Source organism: Lontra canadensis, unplaced genomic scaffold, assembly GCF_010015895.1.
Source record: "Lontra canadensis isolate GAN:19392208 unplaced genomic scaffold, GSC_riverotter_1.0 scaffold31, whole genome shotgun sequence".
Lineage (NCBI taxonomy): Eukaryota > Metazoa > Chordata > Mammalia > Carnivora > Mustelidae > Lontra > Lontra canadensis.
In genome coordinates this window covers 15,576,260-15,593,221 of record NW_022631025.1, presented here as the reverse complement: position 1 = coordinate 15,593,221, position 16,962 = coordinate 15,576,260, and positions in this window count along the sequence as shown.

Here is a 16,962-nt window from a genome sequence, read left to right as displayed (position 1 = left end):
TGATCTGGAAATTGCCCAACCTCCATTGTCAGTATAGGACTGACAATTGGATTGGGATGTCTCCATCCACCGATGGGCTGAGTGACTTGATCTAGTCCTACCTACAGCACTAGTTTGCATTCCAGAACGGCTTTCCAATACAGGCCTTGGAGCTAGGAAACAGGAGTGTTCCACATCCTCCCCAAGCCTCGTCTCTACCATGCTGTTAATAAATTGTTGTGTTTTTAAATCTTTTCACTTACTTATTTGAGAGGCTGGATTTAGCATAAGGTAGAAATGAACTTCATCCTAATTTTTATGTATTGAATCTTTCAATAAAGAAAATGTGGTACGTTTTATGCCTTGCCTTTTATTTTATATGGTGCAATGATGACCTTTTATTTCCTTCCCTGGTGTCCTCAGCATATCAATCTTCTGCATGATTCCATCCTAGCAAGACTTAGGTTCTGCCATACTTTTGACTATACATGAGATAAGATGGTTTCTGATAAGACAACTTAAACTAAAAAAAAAAATTTATACATGGGATATAGGATTATACTGATTGCAGAAAAGAAATTCAGGGACTATGAAGAGAGAAACCAGCAGGTATGCCCAACCTCAGGTCCCATGTCCCCTCTCAGAGGTCACCCACACTAAACAGCTTGATGTGTTTCTCTTTAAGACCTTTTTCTGTGCATTGTATAAATAGTGTTTTCAAAAGTCTTGTGGCCCTGATTCTAACTATGGCCTCTCATGGAAGATAGTGAAATTCTGACAACACCCGAAGTTATATGCACTGTCACAAAGACACAGTGATGGTATGACTAGAAGACTATCATCACGTAACTTATAATTATGTGACTCCTGGGTCAGCTGGGTGGTACAGTCAGTTAAGGGTCTGACTTTTGGTCTCGGCTCAAGGTCATGATCTCAGGATGGTGAGATCGAGCCCTGTGTCAGACTCTGGATTCAGCACAGAGTCTACTTAAGACTCTTTCTGCACTGCCTGCCCCCTCTCCAATAAATAAATAAATAAATCTTTTAAAAAATAACTAAAATAAACTGCATTTAAAAAATAAAATAGGAGGAGGAGTCAAGATGGCGGAGAAGTAGCAGGCTGAGACTACTTCAGGTTGCGGGAGATCAGCTAGATAGCTTATCTAAAGATTGCAAACACCTACAAATCCAATGGGAGATCGAAGAGAAGAACAGCAATTCTAGAAACAGAAAATCAACCACTTTCTGAAAGGTAGGACTGGCGGAGAAGTGAATCCAAAGGGACGGGAAGACAGACCCCGGGGGGAGGGGCCGGCTCCCGGCAAGCGGCGGAGCCACGGAGCACAAAATCGGGACTTTTAAAAGTCTGTTCCGCTGAGGGACATCGCTCCAGAGGCTTAACCGGGGTGAAGCCCACACGGGGTCAGCGTGGCCTCAGGTCCCGCAGGGTCACAGAAGGATCGGGGTGTCTGAGTGTCGCAGAGCTTGCAGGTATTAGAACGGGGAAGCCGGCTACAGAGACAGAGCCAAGGAGTGAGCTCTCAGCTCGGGGTTACCTTGAACCGGTCGCAGGCTCGGTGAGCTCGGAGTGCGGCCGGAGGCCAGCGTGACAGGAGTAATTGGGCGCTGTTCTCTGAGGGCGCACTGAGGAGTGGGGCCCCGGGCTCTCGGCTCCTCCGGGCCGGAGACTGGGCGGCCGCCATCTTCATTCCCGTCCTCCGGACTCTACGGAAAGCGCTCAGGGAACAAAAGCTCCCGAAAGCGAACCCAAGCGGATTACTCAGCCCGGCCCCTGGTAAGGGCGCTGCAACTCCGCCTGGGGCAAAGACACTTGAGAACTACAACAGGCCCCTCCCCCAGAAGATCAACAAGAAACCCAGCCAGGACCAAGTTCACATACCAAGGAGTGCAGTTTCAATACCAAGGAGAGCAGCGGAATTCCAGAGGAGGAGAAAGCAAAGCACAGAACTCATGGCTTTCTCCCCATGATCCTTTAGCCTTGCAGTTAATTTAATTTTTTTTTTCTTTTTCAATTTTTTTTTCTCTTCTTCTGCTAAGTTCTTTTAACTTTTACCCTTTTCTTTTTTAACGTTTTTTAACTAGTTTATCTAATATATATATATATATATACATATATATATATATTTTTTTCCTTTTTATATTTTTTCATTATTGTTTTTTTTTTTTTTTTTCTGTTTTTTTTTTTATTTTGTTGAACTCCTTTTTGGCCCCTTTCCCCCCCCCCCCCCACGATTTGGGATCTCTTCTGATTTGGCTAAAGCATATTTTCCTGGGGTTGTTGCCACCCTTTTAGTATTTTTCTTGTTCCTTCATATACTCTTATCTGGACAAAATGACAAGGCGGAAAAATTCACCACAAAAAAAAGAACAAGAGGCAGTACCAAAGGCTAGGGACCTAATCAATACAGACATTGGTAATATGTCAGATCTAGAGTTCAGAATGACGATTCTCAAGGTTCTAGCCGGGCTCGAAAAAGGCATGGAAGATATTAGAGAAACCCTCTCGAGAGATATAAAAGCCCTTTCTGGAGAAATAAAAGAACTAAAATCTAATCAAGTTGAAATAAAAAAAGCTATTAATGAGGTGCAATCAAAAATGGAGGCTCTCACTGCTAGGATAAATGAGGCAGAAGAAAGAATTAGCGATACAGAAGACCAAAATGACAGAGAATAAAGAAGCTGAGAAAAAGAGGGACAAACAGCTACTGGACCATGAGGGCAGAATTCGAGAGATAAGTGACACCATAAGACGAAACAACATTAGAATAATTGGGATTCCAGAATTAGAAGAAAGAGAGAGGGGAGCAGAAGGTATATTGGAGAGAATGATTGGAGACAATTTCCCCAATATGGCAAAGGGAACAAGCATCAAAATCCAGGAGGTTCAGAGAACCCCCCCTCAAAATCAATAAGAATAGGTCCACACCCCATCACCTAATAGTCAAATTTACAAGTCTTAGTGACAAAGAGAAAATCCTGAAAGCAGCCCGGGAAAAGAAGTCTGTAACATACAATGGTAAAAATATTAGATTGGCAGCAGACTTATCCACAGAGACCTGGCAGGCCAGAAAGAGCTGGCATGATATATTCAGAGTACTAAACGAGAAAAACATGCAGCCAAGAATACTATATCCAGCTAGGCTATCATTGAAAATAGAAGGAGAGATTAAAAGCTGCCAGGACAAACAAAAACTGAAAGATTTTGCAAACACCAAACCAGCTCTACAGGAAATATTGAAAGGGGTCCTCTAAGCAAAGAGAGAGCCTAAAAGTGGTAGATCAGAAAGGAACAGAAACAATATACAATAACAGTCACCTTACAGGCAATACAATGGCACTAAATTCATATCTCTCAATAGTTACCCTGAATGTTAATGGGTTAAATGCCCCAATCAAAAGACACAGGGTATCAGAATGGATAAAAAAACAAAACCCATCTATATGTTGCCTACAAGAAACTCATTTTAAACCCGAAGACACCTCCAGATTTAAAGTGAGGGGGTGGAAAAGAATTTACCATGCTAATGGACATCAGAATAAAGCAGGAGTGGCAATCCTTATATCATATCAATTAGATTTTAAGCCAAAGACTATAATAAGAGATGAGGAAGGACACTATATCATACTCAAAGCATCTGTCCAACAAGAAGATCTAACAATTTTAAATATCTATGCCCCTAACGTGGGAGCAGCCAACTATATAAACCAATTAATAACAAAATCAAAGAAACACATCAACAATAATACAATAATAGTAGGGGACTTTAACACTCCCCTCACTGAAATGGACAGATCATCCAAGCAAAAGATCAACAAGGAAATAAAGGCCTTAGATGACACACTGGACCAGATGGACATCACAGATATATTCAAAACATTTCATCCCAAAGCAACAGAATACACATTCTTCTCTAGTGCACATGGAACATTCTCTAGAATAGATCACATCCTCGGTCCTAAATCAGGTCTCAACTGGTATCAAAAGATTGGGATCGTTCCCTGCATATTTTCAGACCACAATGCTCTGAAGCTAGAACTCAATCACAAGAAGAAATTTGGAAAGAACCCAAATACATGGAGACTAAACAGCATCCTTCTAAAGAATTAATGGGTCAACCAGGAAATTAAAGAAGAATTGAAAAAATTCATGGAAACAAATGATAATGAAAACACAACGGTTCAAAATCTGTGGGACACAACAAAGGCAGTCCTGAGAGGAAAATATATAGCGGTACAAGCCTTTCTCAAGAAACAAGAAAGGTCTCAGGTACACAACCTAACCCTACACCTAAAGGAGCTGGAGAAAGAACAAGAAAGAAACCCTAAACCCAGCAGGAGAAGAGAAATCATAAAGATCAGAGCAGAAATCAATGAAATAGAAACGGAAAAAAAAAAAAAAAACAATAGAACAAATCAACGAAACTAGGAGCTGGTTCTTTGAAAGAATTAATAAGATTGATAAACCCCTGGCCAGACTTATGAAAAAGAAAAGAGAAAGGACCCAAATAAATAAAATCATGAATGAAAGAGGAGAGATCACAACGAACACCAAAGAAATACATACAATTATAAGAACATACTATGAGCAACTCTACGCCAACAAATTTGACAATCTGGAAGAAATGGATGCATTCCTAGAGACATATAAACTACCACAACTGAACCAGGAAGAAATAGAAAGCCTGAACAGACTCATAACCTGTAAGGAGATTGAAACTGTCATCAAAAATCTCCAAACAAACAAAAGCCCAGGGCCAGACGGCTTCCCGGGGGAATTCTACCAAACATTTAAAGAAGAACTAATTCCTATTCTCCTGAAACTGTTCCAAAAAATAGAAATGGAAGGAAAACTTCCAAACTCATTTTATGAGGCCAGCATCACCTTGATCCCAAAACCAGACAAGGATCCCATCAAAAAAGAGAACTACAAACCAATATCCTTGATGAACACAGATGCAAAAATTCTCACCAAAATACTAGCCAATAGGATTTAACAGTACATTAAAAGGATTATTCACCACGACCAAGTGGGATTTATTCCAGGGCTGCAAGGTTGGTTCAACATCCGCAAATCAATCAATGTGATACAACACATTAATAAAAGAAAGAACAAGAACCATATGATACTCTCCATAGATGCTGAAAAAGCATTTGACAAAGTACAGCATCCCTTCCTGATCAAAACTCTTCAAAGTGTAGGGATAGAGGGTACATACCTCAATATTATCAAAGCCATCTATGAAAAACCCACCGCAAATATCATTCTCAATGGAGAAAAACTGAAAGCTTTTCCACTAAGGTCAGGAACATGGCAGGGATGTCCATTATCACCACTGCTATTCAACATAGTTCTAGAAGTCCTAGCCTCAGCAATCAGACAACAAAAGGAAATTAAAGGCATCCAAATCGGCAAAGAAGTAGTCAAACTATCACTCTTTGCAGATGATATGATACTATATGTGGAAAACCCAAAAGACTCCACTCCAAAACTGCTAAAACTTGTACAGGAATTCAGTAAAGTGTCAGGATATAAAATCAATGCACAGAAATCAGTTGCATTTCTCTATACCAACAACAGGACAAAAGAAAGAGAAATTAAGGAATCAATCCCATTTACAATTGCACTCAGTTGTACATTACAATTGCACTCAAAACCAAAGAGGCTAAGAATCTACTCAGAAAACTATAAAGTACTCATGAAAGAAATTGAGGAAAACACAAAGAAATGGAAAAATGTCCCATGCTCCTGGATTGGAAGAATAAATATTGTGAAAATGTCTATGCTACCTAAAGCGATCTACACATTTAATGCAATTCCTATCAAAGTACCATCCATTCTTTACAAAGAAATGGAACAAATAATCCTAAAATTTATATGGAACCAGAAAAGACCTCAAATAGCCAAAGGAATATTGAAAAAGAAAGCCAAAGTTGGTGGCATCACAATCCTGGACTTCAAGCTCTATTACAAAGCTGTCATCATCAAGACAGCATGGTACTGGCACAAAAACAGACACATAGATCAATGGAACAGAATAGAGAGCCCAGAAATAGACCCTCAATTCTATGGTCAACTAATCTTTGACAAAGCAGGAAAGAATGTCCAATGGAAAAAAGACAGCCTCTTCAATAAATGGTGTTGGGAAAATTGGACAGCCACATGCAGAAAAATGAAATTGGATCATTTCCTTACACCACACACGAAAATAGACTCAAAGTGTATGAAGGACCTCAATGTGAGAAAGGAATCCATCAAAATCCTTGAGGAGAACACAGGCAGCAACCTCTTCGACCTCAGCCACAGCAACATCTTCCTAGGAACATCGCCAAAGGCAAGGGAAGCGAGGGCAAAAATGAACTATTGGGATTTTATCAAGATCAAAAGCTTTTGCACAGCAAAGGAAACAGTGAACAAAACCAAAAGACAACTGACAGAATGGGAGAAGATATTTGCAAACGACATATCAGATAAAGGGCTAGTGTCCAAAATCTATAAAGAACTTAGCAAACTCAACACCCAAAGAACAAATAATCCAATCAAGAAATGGGCAGAAGACGTGAACAGACATTTCTGCAAAGAAGACATCCAGATGGCCAACAGACACATGAAAAAGTGCTCCATATCACTCAGCATCAGGGAAATACAAATCAAAACCACAATGAGATATCACCTCACACCAGTCAGAATGGCTAAAATTAACAAGTCAGGAAACGACAGATGCTGGCAAGGATGCGGAGAAAGTGGAACCCTCCTACACTGTTGGTGAGAATGCAAGCTGGTGCAACCACTCTGGAAAACAGCATGGATGTTCCTCAAAATGTTCAAAATAGAACTACCCTATGACCCAGCAATTGCACTACTGGGTATTTACCCTAAAGATACAAACGTAGTGATCCAAAGGGGCACGTGCACCCGAATGTTTATAGCAGCAATGTCTACAATAGCCAAACTATGGAAAGAACCTAGATGTCCATCAACAGATGAATGGATAAAGAAGATGTGGTATATATACACAATGGAATACTATGCAGCCATCAAAATAAATGAAATCTTGCCATTCGCGACGACATGGATGGAACTAGAGGGTATCATGCTTAGCGAAATAAGTCAATCGGAGAAAGACAACTATCATATGATCTCCCTGATATGAGGGAGAGGAGATGCAACATGCGGGGTTAAGGGGGTAGGAGAAGAGTAAATGAAACAAGATGGGATTGGGAGGGAGACAAACCCTAAGTGTCTCTTAATCTCACAAAATAAACTGAGGGTTGATGGGGGGAGGGGGGTTGTGACGGGGGTGGGGTTATGGACATTGGGTAGGGTATGTGCTACGGTGAGTGCTGTGAAGTGTGTAAACCTGGAGACTCACAGACTTGTACCCCTGGGGGGGGAAAAATATATATGTTTATAAAAAATAAAATTAAAAAAAATAAAATAAAATTTAAAAAATAAATAAATAAATTGGTATTGGGCAAAAAAAATAAAAAATAATAAAATAAAATAAAAACTGTGACTCTTTCCCAGACTACGTTGGTTTGAACCAACAAATACTTAATATATATTAAAGACTTCCTGTATTGTCATATTATTATATATCACATATATAATATTATCATATACATATGATATATAATACATTATGGGTCTTATATATGATATACATAGAATTATAATTATATATATAGAAATCCTGTACTTATCTTGAGAAGAACCTTATAACTTTTTTAATGTTGATTCTTTGATGTCAACCTATAGGAAATCACATAATATCTGTGATTCTGCTTTAGAGATCTTCATTTATTAGCAAACCATGAGCCTTGAGAAATGGATATGGCCTCGGCAGAGTCCTGGCTTGGAAAGCAGTCTGTGGCTCTGCTTCTTGCTGTTGCAAACTACTTAGGGGACCTGGGCCCGCCACTCTGAGAGGCTTCTCTGATCTTGTCTTCAAGAGGAAGAGGCCCATTCGTAAAGTCCCCATTTGATCTCACTGCGGGCTGGGTCTGTGGTAGGACTCACCCAGGTTGCCTTTCCTCTGTTCCCCTTAGTGTGTCTAGTGCCTGTCCCCATCGTCTCTGCAGGACTCAGGGGCCCTGCAGAAGGACAGTGTAAGTGGATGCGAGAGCCTATATATAAGGCACCCATAGTGGGGGAGGGCGGAGGTATTTGGGGCAAAATCTCCCATCTAAACAGCAAACAATGTGTTCTCATCTGTGAGTCCACACTCAAATATCTTTCACAGGTCCAAAGATTAAAAAACACCTAATAGGGGCACCTGGGTGGCTCAGTGGGTTAAGCCTCTGTCTTTGGCTCAGGTCATGATCGCAGGGTCCTGGGATCCAGCCCCGCATCGGGCTCTCTGTAGCGGGGGGAGCCTGCTTCCCCCCCCGCCTCTCTCTCTCTCTGTCTGCCTACTTGTGATCTCTGTCTGTCAAATAAATAAATAAATAAAAATCTTTTTAAAAAATAAAAATCACCTAAGAGTCCTTTGCGGCCCTGTGATCTTAGATCAGCTTTCTTAATCTATAAAATGAGTGGGCCAGACTCATTAAAAAAACTTCCAAATCTACTTTATCTGAAGGAAGTGTGTATTGCTTGTCTGTGATGTTTTAAATCCATGCGCAAATTTTATAAGCAGACGACCTTGGGCTTCGTTCCTAGTCACCAGCTGCGGTTTGCAGGAGTCAAAGAATATCCAAAATATCGCAAATGGCGTGACATTTCTCAACTTGTGAAATTTTCCAATTTATTAAAATCATTTGTATTTTTTTATTAACGGAGAGTCATTTCACCCACAAATGAGGATAATTGGATGCATTTCACAAGAGAAAGAAAGACAGCGCTTGCCACCTTGCCCTGCTCTTGAAAAATTAAACTCTATAGTACATGAGGAAAAGAGATTATACCCAGAAGAACGTCGTTTGTTCTGGAGCTGTTTGTACATCACTAGTTCCAAATTCTGTCAAACTGCCACCTTCTCAATAGCACACGGAGAAATGAATCAACAGTGGTAACACTCAATGGGGAGTTAGAAATTATGGATAACACCAATTAAATAGGTGATATTTTTCTGGTGGTGTTTACTTGTGGGAGTCTGAATGAAGATGTTACCTTATATGGCAAAAGGAATTTTGCATGTGTGATTAAGGGTCTTAAAATGGGAGATAGTCTGGATGATTCTGGTAATCACAGGTGTCCTTAGAAAGGCAGGCAGAGGAGGTGTGACTATGGAATAGACGTGACGATGAAAGGAAGAGACTAGTGTGATGTGGCTGTAAGCCCAGGAATGACATGCGACACTCGGGAGAGCTGGCAGCCTCTAGAAACTGGAGAGGCAAAGAACAGGTTCTCCTTTGGCACTTCCAGAAGGATCCAACCCTGCGTGCACCTCGATTTTAGTCTTATAAGATGAATACTGAACTTCAGGGCTATTGGAAAATAAACACAATAAAATACTGTGTTTACCTCAATATACTGAAAATGTTACTGCAACATGTAATCAGTGTTAGAGATTATGAATGACGTATCCTACATTATATTTCATGCTGAGCCTTTGGGATGCGGTAGACATTTTATACCCGTGACACACTTCACTTCAAACCAGCACTTGAAATCAAGTGCTCTATGGTCACCTATGCCTTTTCACTATCATACTCATCAGCCAGTCTAGATAAAATGCCATAGATTACCCTTCTGTTGTTGAGGTGTGAGTAGGTCACGGCTCTCTGTTTTCTGACTTACGCAGTCCAAGCCTGTAATAGGTACTCACTGAAATGGGAAGTGCGCACGTACATTTTCTGGTGTAAGATTTCCCGCTTTTGTTCCCGTGTGTTCTAGCGTTCTCACGTGGTCACCTGCTTCCCAGCCCCACCCCGCCCCCATTCTGCCATGTTGGCTTCACACCCAATTTCCCACAGTCATGCTCGAACACCTGCACCTCACACGCCAGCCCCATGCCAGGCTCCGTGCACACCACACTCCCTGCTGCCTTTCCTGCCTCATTCCCCTACCATGGCTGTATGAGGTTTTGAAAGGTTCTTTCTTAGTTCCCAGAAACGGGCAATCAGATCTCATATCGAACAATGTAACACAAACTACTTCTTTTTCTAATTTGGGAGAACTTCCAGGTTCATGCTGAAAGGGGCCACTTCAGAAGACCATGAACTCCCCCTCTGTAAAAGAAGGCTTACAGGAAGCAGGAAGTCCAAATTTGTAAAATAACAATCACCTTTTAGGCTTTCTTCCTATGTACATGTCTTTTACCTATGTAGCTGTCACCCATCTACCTCTGATATATGATAGATATGATCTATTTATGCCTTGCATTGGCAGAAGATTTTATTTTTATCACCATCAAATATTTTTAATCATTTTCATCAGAGGACTTTCCTTTTCCCATTTGTTAGCTCATTTGCTCTTCAAAAATCTTGTGACATAACAGATTAGTTTCATCGCTTTCATTTTTTGGATGAAGAAGAAGTTGAGGCCTTTGCATAGAGCAGCGGGGAAGGTTTACTTATCCTTTGAAGGGCTGCATTCTATAGCTCAGTGTTGCTGGGTCCAAATGGGTAGCCAAACCCTCTTGTGGCTGTTTAAATTTAAATCAAAGTTAGTCAATACTGAATAAAATTAAAAGTTCAATTCCTCTGTTGTGACAGTCACATTTCAAAGACTCAATTGTCACATGTGGGTAGTGGCTACCTTGTTGGGCAGTACTGACAGGGAGCATTTCTATCATCGTAAAAAGTTCTACTGGAGGGGCGCCTGGGTGGCTCAGTGGGTTAAAGCCTCTGCCTTCGGCTCAGGTCGTGATCCCAGGGTCCTGGGATCGAGCCCCACATCGGGCTCTCTGCTTGGCAGGGAGCCTGCTTCCTCCTCTCTCTCTGCCTGCCTCTCTGCCTACTTGTGATCTCTGTCTGTCACCAAAAAAAAAAAAAAAAAAAGAAAGTTCCACTGGACAGCACTGTCTTGAAGAGACACCCCAGCCTCCTTCAAAGGCTCACACTTCTCTTCTGCCATTCCAATTTCCATACTGCCTGCTCGACAGCAGCGCTGGATGGCAGCAGGCATGCTCTGGGCTCCAAAGTGGGATTGTGATCTTCACTGCTATCAGATGCCATTTAGGACGAACCTTTCCTTATCAAAGCATCATTGGACAGTGAGGAGAAGCAGCCTAGGGCAATACGAGCTGTTTTTGGAAAAGGCTGCAGTTGAACCTGAAATTGATAGGATTCACTGAAACCATCAAGGCACTAATGTCAAGTTGATGTGACAGAGCCGACAAAGAGACGAGTTTTCTAAGCAGCTGTCCCACTGAGTCTTGGAATTGGTCTTCCAAGACAGTAGCCATAACTAAGAGGGATTTTCACACTCTTCTTTTGCCTACTTTGGGTTGGTTTTTCAGAGGAATTTGGATTGAGGATGATAAAGGTTTGTTTCAAATTGCAATGATTTCTTTAGCCAAATGGGACTGAAGGGATACAAGGGCATATGCAGGAAAATGAAAACTGTGAAATAAGCAACTTCATTTCTTCAATAAATATCTATTAAGCCAACTATGAGCCAGATGCTGTGTTAATTATTAGGAGGATAAGAAGAAACATAAGACTTAGTCCCTGTCCTTATGATGCTTAAAGGTAATTAGGAAGATTAAAATAATCAGTCATGATAATAGCCCCCCTTTATGGAGCACTTATTCCCTTCCACAAACTATGCTAACCACTTAATGTAGATTATTTCACTTAGGATCCTCGAAATTCTAGGAAGTAAATAAGTGGGCCACGGTCAAAGCAGAGATTAAATAGGATTGAGAGAGATACCAAGAATCCTAGCCTCTCTTTTGTCTACAGGTGGAGAAGGGACAAGCCATTGGAATAGACCTTTTTATTCAGAATACAGCCACGTAAGTGGTCCCTTAGTTTTATAAATCACAGTATTAAGGTGCTTTTAATTTTTTTACTTGACTAATACTGACACATCTCTAGGTCCTTGGTATACAAAGCTGGTCCTGGGAGGAGATGGCCCAATTTACCTAGAAGTTCAAAGTTTTCTGAGGAAGAAGGGATAAATCCTAGCCCTATTTCCCATATATTCATATATATACATATCCATATACACACATATATACATGCACATACATATACATACATATACATGTACACACACACACACACACACACACACACATCAGAGTAGATCAGGTAGGTCCCAAGCAAGATGCTCTGGTGGATAAACTGAACTAGAGGTAGGTGTCTATGTGTTTGCGCGAGTGAGAGAGCAAAAATTATGCCTGGTTGCTAATGCAAATGCCATAGTTATGATACCCTTGCTTTGGTGCCCGCCCGAGTCTCAGTTCCCTAGAACAAGGAAAAGCAGGTGAATGGGGAGCTTTATAATATGCATTAACTGGAGAGTTTCTGGGATCGTCAGAACCAAAGCAATCTGTATATTTTATTATATTCATTGCTTCCCTAAGTTATTTAGTGAGGTATGAAGAAGAAAATATTACATATAGTATTTGGCCTAAAAGTCTTGTGAATTAATGTTCCATAGAATATCAGTTTAAGAAATGCTATAGAGATGTGTTCTAATCAGGGTCTTCCTCCTTCCATTCCCCCATCATGCAATATATGTGTATTAGTTTGCATATGGAACAAATATAGGAGGGCAAGCTAATATTTACATCTCAGAATCAAGATAAAAAATGACTTTGACTGGGACAGGTAGAACCATAATCCCCCATTTCTATGATGAAATTTGGATGAGAATAAATTATGAGAAAAAGAAAATATACAAATAGGGGGTCTCAGACTTTTGTTTTTCAATGGCAGTTCATGTAAAGAAAGCCATGGATTTTCAACATTAGAAAGTTCAATATGAAACTATTGTGTCGTGACTGACCGCCCCCCAATCGTGTAAATTTGGGTGGCTCTAGGAGTTCCACTTACAGCTCTGCTGTTGTGTCCTATATGGGTTCTACTGTTGGCGGAGATTTAAGAGGAAATTTGTAAAATCACAGCAATTCCATAGACTGTGCTGTCATTTATTGTCAACTGGAGTATGACAGAACACATATTCCAGCATTCTCCTCACTGCATAATTAGAGTAGGTCAAAAAAGTTGCTTCTAGATCTGAATGGTACAAACCAAGGAGCAGCCATTGCTCTCTGAAGTTTGTGGTGTTGGATGTGGTGGGAGACTTAGGGATGACTGGTTGTCCTTGTTTCCTGCTCTGCATTTAGTTCTTCTTCCTGACTACTGACTCTGTGGAGCAGTGGTGGTGCCAGCCCATCACCAGAGGCTGGAATGTTGATCCACCATCCCCTCTGTAGGTGTTTCCACAGCTCCCTCTCGGTGATACTCCTTCTGACAGTCAGGTGATCTGGATCTTCTTAAATGGATACGGTGACTCCTCTAATTTCCCAAGAGCTCCTTGGATCTTCATTTCCTGGCTCCTCCCACAATCATGTAAGTCTTATATTAATTTCTATATCTCACAGCTCATATCTGTCTCCCCAATCGAAGCCCGAGTCAGCTTTTTAACAATTGTAAATGACACTATCTTGTCTGTGGCTATTATTATTGTTATGTATCTGAAGAGTGCTAATTCTTTACCAGGCACCATTCTAAGAGCTTTGCATACAATCATTCATTTATTCCTCCTAGCAGTCCTATGAAGTAAATACTATTATTATTTCCATTTATAAGTGAAGAAATGGAAACACGGAGAAATGTGAAATTTGCTGAACTTTCTTTAGTTAATAAAGGGCAGCACCAAGATTCAAACATGAATCTGACTCAGGAATCCATTTTCTTAACCATTCCAGAGATGAGGCCAATCAGAGTTATGAGAGGCCCAGGAATCATGTCCAAAAGGAATCATTAAAAAATAAAGGAGATCTAATCTAAAAAAAAATAATTCACAGTTAATATTGTCAAATAGTTCAGGGAGAGTGATAAGAAGAGGGTAAGCTTGTTTATTCCTATCCTGCTGGGAAGAACTGTAACTCTTTGGTAGAAGTTGGGGAGACAAGTTTTATTACTTTTAAAACTCTGCAATTATTAGGGTTCAAAAGTGAAACGTCCTGCCATGTGATATTTTTTAACCATACATGGAATGATCATCAGTCAAAAAGAGGGCCAGGGAAGTTTAGATTGATTAGGAACTAAGCGCTTTCACTCACTGAAGAAATATTTCCACATATTTCCACACTACGCTTACACTGAACATCACAAAACAGACATGGTTCTGCATATCTCCAGTTCTAGCAAATTACGGATATGAAACAACAAAAAGCATATGTATTATATATACATACACTAAACATATAATACAACCCATGATGAATGCTCTGAAGGACAAATAGAGCTAATTAGTAGCTTTAGGAAGACTTCCATTAGGGAATTACAGTCAATCTACATCTGCTGACTAAATAAGAATTTTCTGGGTGAATTGGTGGGATACAACAGTACAAGGCAAAGAGAACGTCTATTCATAATCCCAAAGGCTGGAAAGAGAGTGGCAGTTCTCCCTCCCTCCCCCACTTCATCCCTCCCTGCCCCCTTCCTTCTTTCCTTCCTTCTTTTGAGAGTGCAATCAGGGGCAGAGGGTGAGAGAAGCTTAAGCAAACTCCACACCCAGCATGGAACTCAATGTGGGGCTCAATCTCAGGACTCTGAGATCATGACCTGAACCAAAATCAAGAGTCAGACACTTAACCAACTGAGCCACCCAGGTGTCCCAAAACTGGCATTTCAAAAGGAGGTCAAATGGCTGAAGGACAGATGGTTAGAGAGAAAAGGAAATATTATGGCACTCCGCAGGCAGATGAGACGAATGACGTAGAACCTACCCTACAGGGGTGGATTTTTGTCTTTAGCCAAAGGGGCGTGGGAGGATTTTAATGAGAGGTTTGACATGAGAATCACTATAGGTTACAAGTATCATTTTGGATGCAGTGGGAAGACTGGTTAAAAGAGAAGAGTGAGGTGGCTCATACAGTAGTTCAGGTAAAAGAGGAGAGTCTTATGGAACTGGGTGGAGATGGAGAGGAGCAAACAGATCCCGGATAGGTTTTAAAGGCAAAGTATACAGGGCTGAAAGTGCATTCTTGGATATGGGAAGTAATGGAAAGAGAAATCACCAAGATCACGACCAGGGTTCTGATTTGTACAACTGGTAACCCTGGCTTGAAATACACGGAGATAAGCATGTCAAAAGAGGGCTGAATCAGGAGAACGATGGAATGGGAGAGGACGAGGTCAGTTTTGGAAAGGTTTTATCGAACTGTTGGAAATGTCCAGTTGAAGTAACAGAGCAAGCAATTGGCTAATTGGGTTGGTGCTGGTGAAGGTGTGGCCTTGAGATAGAATCTGAGAAAACATTTGCATGCAGATGGAGACAGAAACCAGGGCTCAGGAAAGGGTGTAATGTAAGAGAAGAGGGGCCAGGGATGCGTCTGGATGAACTCTAATGTTAAAAAGTCTGACCCTAGAGGATGTGCAGGCAAAGGAGCCTGAGAAGAAGGAATATCAGAATGGTAGGAGGAAAATCAGGACGGTGGTGACTTGGAAGCAAAGAACGGAGGAGAATTTTCAAACAGTGAAGAGAAAACACTATATGATATCTAAGATGGCATCTAGCTTCAAAATTTTATTATTCTATAGTTTGGAAAATAGATATGGAGTTTTCGATTGCATGATTCTATTTTGAATACCTTTCAGCATGATCAATGCAGAAAGTTGAGAAAGCCTTACATTTGTATAGTGCTTCCACACATATTATTATCTTGCCCCTCACACAGTTGAGGAAGAATGAGGAATATATCCTTCAGGTGTTTTCAGATAAGGAAACTGAATTTCAGAAAATCAAGTGTTTTGCCTAAGGTTGTAACTAGAAGAGATAATATGGCTTCTTGGCCATTTAATTTTCTTTCTCTTCGAGTTTCTTCATATAGAATGTTATATTAAGTTTCAGCCAGTCTGTCTTTAAATTATAAGAAATTCTAAGTGGTTAACATGTCTATATTTGACTGTATCAATTTTTAAAGCTCACAGCTTACCAATCTTAAAGATTGGAGTGTGGCTGAAAATAAATTTTAAAAATTTAATCTCAAGAAATGTACCTGGATTAAAATAATTATATTTTTCTTAAAGAATAGTCTCTTTCTGGGGCGCCTGGGTGGCTCAGTGGGTTAAGCCGCTGCCTTCGGCTCAGGTCATGATCTCGGGGTCCTGGGATCGAGTCCCGCATCGGGCTCTCTGCTCAGCAGGGAGCCTGCTTCCCTCTCTCTCTCTCTGCCTGCCTCTCTGTCTACTGTGATCTCTCTCTGTCAAATAAATAAATAAAATCTTTAAAAAAAAAAAAAAAAAAAAAAAAAGAATAGTCTCTTTCTAATGTATTACAGATCAGTTCAGTGCTTTTATTCTCTTAATTGATCACCCTGGAAACATGTGCAAGTTTATGAGCTGCTAGACCAAATCTCCAATCATTACATGGTGAGCTCCCCATTGATGATACCCACCATCAATGTAACCGAGTGAAATTTTGACTTTCAGCACTAATTTAGTCACTAATCTTGAAGTCTATGTCAACTTTATAGGTCAATAAAAAAGTAGAACAACTTTTCTTACAAAACAACGCAAGGATTGTAATGAAAATGAATGCAACACATATAAAAGTCAACAGTGGCTTAAGAAATAATTCTCTTGACATTGGCCTTAATGTCAATGTCAATAAGCCTCACTCTTAATCTGTAAGGGGCATTTCAAGAAACTCTGCTTAGCAAGGTACTGAAGAGAATAATTTAGTCAAAAGAATAAGTTACTATTTAAATCAAATGTGCATATTGTCTCGGAAGCCAACTGAATTCATTAAAACAAAAGAAAAATGAGTAAGCTGCAATCTTGTTATTTCAGAAACTGATGATTAAATAAAGCTGTCAAATTTTACTCAGGTCCAATATT